The following is a 6,421-nucleotide window of genomic DNA, read 5'->3' on the forward strand; positions in this document are numbered from 1 at the left end:
TATTTTTTAATTAACATAATAAGAATTTTGGAATAGAGATGGGGAACAATTTTTTGATAGAATCGAGAAAACCTGTACATTGGTGGAGAATCAAAGAATAAAAGTATTTATACATATTCATTATTTTTTAATTAACATAATAAGAATTTTGGAATAGAGATGGGGAACAATTTTTTGATAGAATCGAGAAAACCTGTACATTGGCGGAGAATCAAACAGTGGAGAATTGAAGCAAGGCGGATATACATCAACCTAACAAGTGGAAAGTTGGAAAATATGAAGTAACTTCGTGTAATGGTGAAGGAAAAGATAATAAAGTAGAAACGGGTTAGAGGCCAGTTCAGGAAGATGGCGAAGAGTAGAAATAGAATGATCATGGGATGAAAATAGAGAATGATTCGAAAAACTTAATTAGTTAAAAGTACAAGCGAAATATTATGCTAAGTAAATCGATAAGAAATATTTTGTGAACATCAAACAAACAAAAATGAGATAAGACGTAAAAGAATTTATTAGATGAGTTTGATTGTACACGCCATTTATTCATAGAACAATTAATAATAAATAATTAATTTTGTAAAAAAATAAAGTTGCGATGGCCGGGAATCGAACCCGGATCAACTGCTTGGAAGGCAACTATGCTGACCATTACACCACCATCGCACATGATAAAATATAAAAAAAGGATATATTAAAACAAGATAAATGATTACATGGAAATATATATTTCTCAAAAAAGCTGTGAGTTCAATATATTTATAATTATATCTATTTACTGCAAGAAATAGTATACACAGAACCAAATACTACGCGAACTACCTGCGTATAGACCTTGAAACAAAATTCATTAACATTCTTTCTCTACTTGTACTTCAACTCATTGTAGTACCATAATGAAGGTACGTACATACAGCTCATCCAGTACCAGATCCAGCAAGCATCGTTTCTAACTTAATCATTTTCATGCTTGAATATTAAGTTATTCAACTTTTTCTTTAGAGGTGTTGCTTTGATTTTAATATGCGCTGCATGCTATAAACGAAGATATATTGCAAAATAAATTATTTTTCAGATTTCTTATTCACAATCTTCGCAGTTGTATTGTCCGTGATTTCAAAATGATAACTGGGTTTTAAATGACTGTTGCACACTATCAAGCAAGTTTGTCAAATACACCGATCAGAATGTCCATCAAACAGTAATGTACATGTAATTAAAAAGTTGTACTCGCAATTTTTTGTTGGTTCTCTATTTTTATATTTTCCTCAAAAATTCTCCCTCATAAACTATGAAATGGAAGAAATTTACTATCTATACAATAGATTTATACAAATAGGTACATATTTTGATCCAATATAATCTTAGCGGATTTGAGACCACTTTCGGCTTTGTTATTGCAACAGAATAGCAATAAATTGAATTTTGGGATTAAAGCGAGATCGTTCTCTAGCCTCAACTTTCGATAGTCCCATATGGTCTTAGCAGATCTCTAAGAGATTTACTTTGGCGGTCTAAACTTTGTCGATTCAATAGATAAATTCAGCTAATTTCAAACATTAATTGATTTTGAACATGGTTTGCACTGACTCTGGTAAGTATTTAGTCAACTGATTATAAACTATAGTTAGAAATTGTTAGTAGCTACAAACGGCACACAAATATACTATTAAGTAAATCGTATTTGATATTGAATAGGAACAGCTCATTTCATGTGTTTCCGGAAATCAAGTTTAATAAAGTAATAATCTAGCGCAATTTGACCATTATACTTCATCTATTGTTAATTGAAAGATTGAAAAGTACCAAAAATGACGACTGCAGATTTGATACATCGGGGTGTTCTTCAAAGAATAGAATAGAGGATTTTATTAATTTTTAACCTCGGTCAGCAATCAAAATGTCACAAATACATGCTGTTTAGATCAAAATATTCGACTGATTATTTCAAAGAAGCAGCTCCATTATTTGTAGTAAATAAAACATATAACTGCTGAATGAGAAAATGTCAAAACTGAACAATTAATTTCAATTTCATATTCCACTATTTCTAGCGGTGTACAATTGGGGGATGGTATTGAAGAAAATTAATCGATGACGCGCCCAAATATTCGTCGAATAGATTATCACTTTTATAAAGCCAACTATTGAGACATATCAAAATTCAAATAGAATTATAGTCTAGTTGGACGACACCTGGTTTGATACACATGACGTATTTATAAATGGCTGGGTTCTGAGGGACTGTGTCTCAAATAGATCTTGCCCAAGAAGAAAACGAGTAATTTTTCTTTATGTTGGCAGTGAAATGGTTATTGAATACATTACTTATATATGTTAATAATATTCCCCAATTCTGTGCTGTTATCATGAAGATATTACCACAGCATTATTTTAAAAGTGGTTAACGCATAATATTAAACAAAATTCCTAATACGAGTTTTAAGGAAGCCTAAAATTTGGCAAATTGAGATCCCTCATAATTACAAACTCTCTTAACTCAATCCATATAATCAGTTAATTTTATCCCATACATCCAATAGTACTCCAAATTTAAGTCGAATTATCATAGTTACAACAAATAATTGTGTGGAAATACTTTGGGTTCCTTTTCATACTGGCCTACGAGGAAACGAAAAAGTCGACTACAATGCTCGACAAGCAGTGATTATTGAAACCGCGTGTGAAATGCAAACGGTAGTTTAAAATAATATAATATCACTAAAAAAATAAAAAGTGGATAATCTGTGGCAAAACAAGTGATAAACATCGAAATCGAAACTACGCGATGTGGAATCGGTCGCAGTTATTCAGCAAAAGATCACTCCAAGTTAAATTAACTAGGTTACGAATAGGCCACAGTTTACCGATAGTTATTTAATTACCAAAAGTGAACACCCACAATAAGAAATATGCAGGAGAAAATGCCTTGATAATCGGATAATATTTGTATAAAGTTATTGAGTTTGATTTTAGAAGGAATTTCGACTTTGCTAAAATATGCTAAATTTGTATCAATTTGAGGAATGTAGATCAACCAAGGTGGTATATTAGATTTATTTATAGGGTACACTTGTGGAAAGGTAATTTTTAGTTCATGTTTGTATCTATTGATTCGTTGATAGAAAGGTGCCGTAGTTCGTAGTTTGTTCTGATATATGGTTTGGAATCGATGAGCGTGAACGTTTTGATATACAGGATTATTTTCGTTCCATAGAATGTTCACAGCGTGAGACAGGCTGAGGTATTGTCTTCTCAAGGATAGAGAAGGTTCACCGGCAACTGGGCACGTTCTATATGCTCCTAGGGATAATCTTGTGTACAGCGTCTAATGTTCTCAGTACAATGGATCCATAATCTATTCGAGATCTGACGAGAGCTTTGTACAATGATAACAATGATTTACTATCTGAACCCCAATGGTGGTTGCTTAATATTTTCATCAGGTTGATTCCATTTTGGCTTGAAGTTCTCAGATGCTTGATGTGTTTTTCCCAGTTGAGCTTTTGGTCCAACATTAAACCGAGGTATTTTATTTCACTCATTGACTGTATGTTGATATTATTTATTTTGAGTACGGGGACAGGTGGATCCGACTTTCTCGAGAAATAAATGCATTTTGTTTTTTGAATATTAAGTTTCAAATCTGTGTTTTTGAGCCAGTTCTCGATATTGTTTATAGCTTGCTGTATGTTTTGTTCCATAGTATTGAAGTCCTTGCCTCTGGTGTATATAACTAGATCATCCGCATAGAGCCTGGTCTGTACAGGGGAGTGACTATTCAGTACGATGTCTATTAAAAACAATGTGGGGCTGAGAACTGATCCTTGTGGGGTTCAATTTTCACCGGATTTTCCAGAATACAATTATACCAGTTTAGTAACATTGCGTCAAGTTTTATCAGCATGTGGTTTTAAACACAGAAAATTGAATACCGGATGGCAATAACCGAATCGTCAAGGATAGTTCGATGGCGACAATATTATTTTTGTCAGATAAAAAACTACCGAAGTTCTAATGGACGGATGGAGTACAAAAAGGGCTCAATTCACGTCTGGTATCCTGTTAAAACTTACAGGCAGGTACATTTTACTCGTCTATTTACGTTTTATAATTTAATATTCAGTTGTAGCAAGTTTAAGAGGTATAATAATGATTTTTCTCTAAGTTCCAAGTAGGACTACAATTAAGTGCAAGGGATATTATAATCTACAATTGATATTGGAAGAACTAAACAATATTACAGAGAAAGGTCTTGACTATTTCGCTCATTTGAATGTTTATGTTTGTCTTGATCACAAACCTCTGTACTATAATGACAGATTAGTGTAATAAATATTTATTACACTAGTGCAATAAAGATCCACTTTTTCCATTAAATATAGTTCTACAAAGTTTTGTTTATTGCATGAATGAGGGAGAGCCAGTAACCAATTTTGGGTGGTAATTTCAAAAATCATGAAACTTTTCACAATCACAACTTAATACCTACAAATGCTGAAAAGCCACTTCTGGCAGCCCTATGTGGCCGGGGTGAACTACTCTAAATTTTTAAAGAGGGTCACAAATAAGACTTATTTTTGTGATGTATAAGTCATAAAATTCTAGGAAATTACTTTCGACAGTATGGATGGAGACTATGAAACATCAAAATAATTACACAAACATAAATTTTGTATTTTTTAATTAGAATAATACAGTTTTTCTTTTATTTCCACAAAAATTTGGTTTCATAATATGAATTTTTAAAAACGAGCACGTTCTTTTGTGTGTTTAATCCAATAACGGTTTGGAATAAAGAGTAAATCTACAGAAATATGATTGTTTATCTATTATAAAAGATTCAGTACGATAAGTTATATCGAATGTCTAAAATTGTGAATAAATTTTGCGAGAAATCGCGTAAGAATAGCCTTTGCCGCCAGACTGATTACAGAAGTGCAAAAATATGTGACTCAGCTTTTGGTAAGCACTAGTGGATCTCCAGAAAAAAATTAGCATGATCTTTACGTTTGAAAAATCTGGTAGTTAATACCAGAATAGTATCTCAGATCTCTTGAATAGTGGTTTGATTCCACCTTCCAATAACCCTTTCTATAGTCACCAAAGGAAACACTATCATAGATGAACATTGAATACATTGTCGTTCGAAGGACTTGTGGACACTATATTATGATTTTTGAACAGCCGATATATCATTGCAAACTTACCCTCACCTTTAGAATAAACTTATTTACAGATGATGAAATAAGCGGCGCCACACAATGTAACATTTGAACTTGCACACCTGGAGCAATTGCTACAAACAACAATAAATGTAGTCACTTCATTAGCATGAAGGAATGCTATAAATTACGTTCAAAAATGGAAAAATCGAATATGAGAAGAATGGTGACTGAAGAGTAATAAATTATTTTAATATGGTACTTAGCATTATTATTTTATCTTAAAAAAGTTTTGTTCAATAAATATCGAATGTAGCAATGATGGATACAACTGAACACAGTATTTTGAACAATGATTATATTATAATTATATTATAACAAATTAGATACTTCTGCTGATGATGTTTGGAAAGTTTTATGAAGTGGTATTATTACTGACTAATTCAATTTTTCGTTTATTTTATTATAGTTGAGCTACGATGGAGGTCTTTTTGTTAAATCGTTTTCTATATTGAATGTAGTTCATAAAATTGGAATGAGAGTTTGCACGTCATTTGACAACTATTGAACCAACGTTATTTTGTATGGATGGAATTTATTATCACGTAAAATTTTCATTGCGGATGTTTGTGAAATATCAAGGTCCCTGGATATTTGTCTAGTTGCCAGTTTCGTTTAACTTTTTTATTAATTTGCTGACAGTAGATTTTTTTATGTGATTCCGGTTAGGATATAAATTATTAAAGATATTACACGTTTTTTATCCCAATATCATTAAAATATTAATTTGTTTTTTTTTCAGATAAACGATCCATTGTGACTTTCAATCAATTTCAACAATAATAATTTATTATTTTAACTTCGGCGGAGATAACGCAAACGTAGCTATAACTCCGAAATTATGATATTAAGGACGAAAAATAATAAGTATTTCGACAAGCGAAAAATATAGAGGGTGAACCTTTTAAAGTAACAAAGATCATTATTTTTCTGGAAAAAGAAAAGACAACAATGTAAATACCACGATAATACCAGCCGTATCACAAGACCCTTAGACATGAAAATTCATAAAAATCAAACAAACCGTTTCCTAGAAAAATGAGGCGTTCCTTATAACAAACTCACTCGTATATAAAACTATTAAAATGGTTATTTCCGGGAGAGAATTCAAGACTTTAAGAATTTGGTCACTATTTTTAAACCGTTGAATCCGTTAGAACGTATTTGATTCCATATTCTTTTATAATCAATTTTTACGA

General features: G+C 31.7%; 1 non-coding gene across 1 annotated transcript; it reads right to left on the reverse strand.

Moving 5' to 3' along the window:
* Positions 1-591: 591 nt before the first annotated feature.
* Positions 592-663, reverse strand: Trnag-ucc (transfer RNA glycine (anticodon UCC)). Its single transcript has one exon. It is a non-coding gene; the product is annotated as a tRNA-Gly (tRNA).
* Positions 664-6,421: the final 5,758 nt, after the last annotated feature.

This window comes from Diorhabda sublineata, chromosome 4, assembly GCF_026230105.1.
Source record: "Diorhabda sublineata isolate icDioSubl1.1 chromosome 4, icDioSubl1.1, whole genome shotgun sequence".
Classification (NCBI taxonomy): domain Eukaryota; kingdom Metazoa; phylum Arthropoda; class Insecta; order Coleoptera; family Chrysomelidae; genus Diorhabda; species Diorhabda sublineata.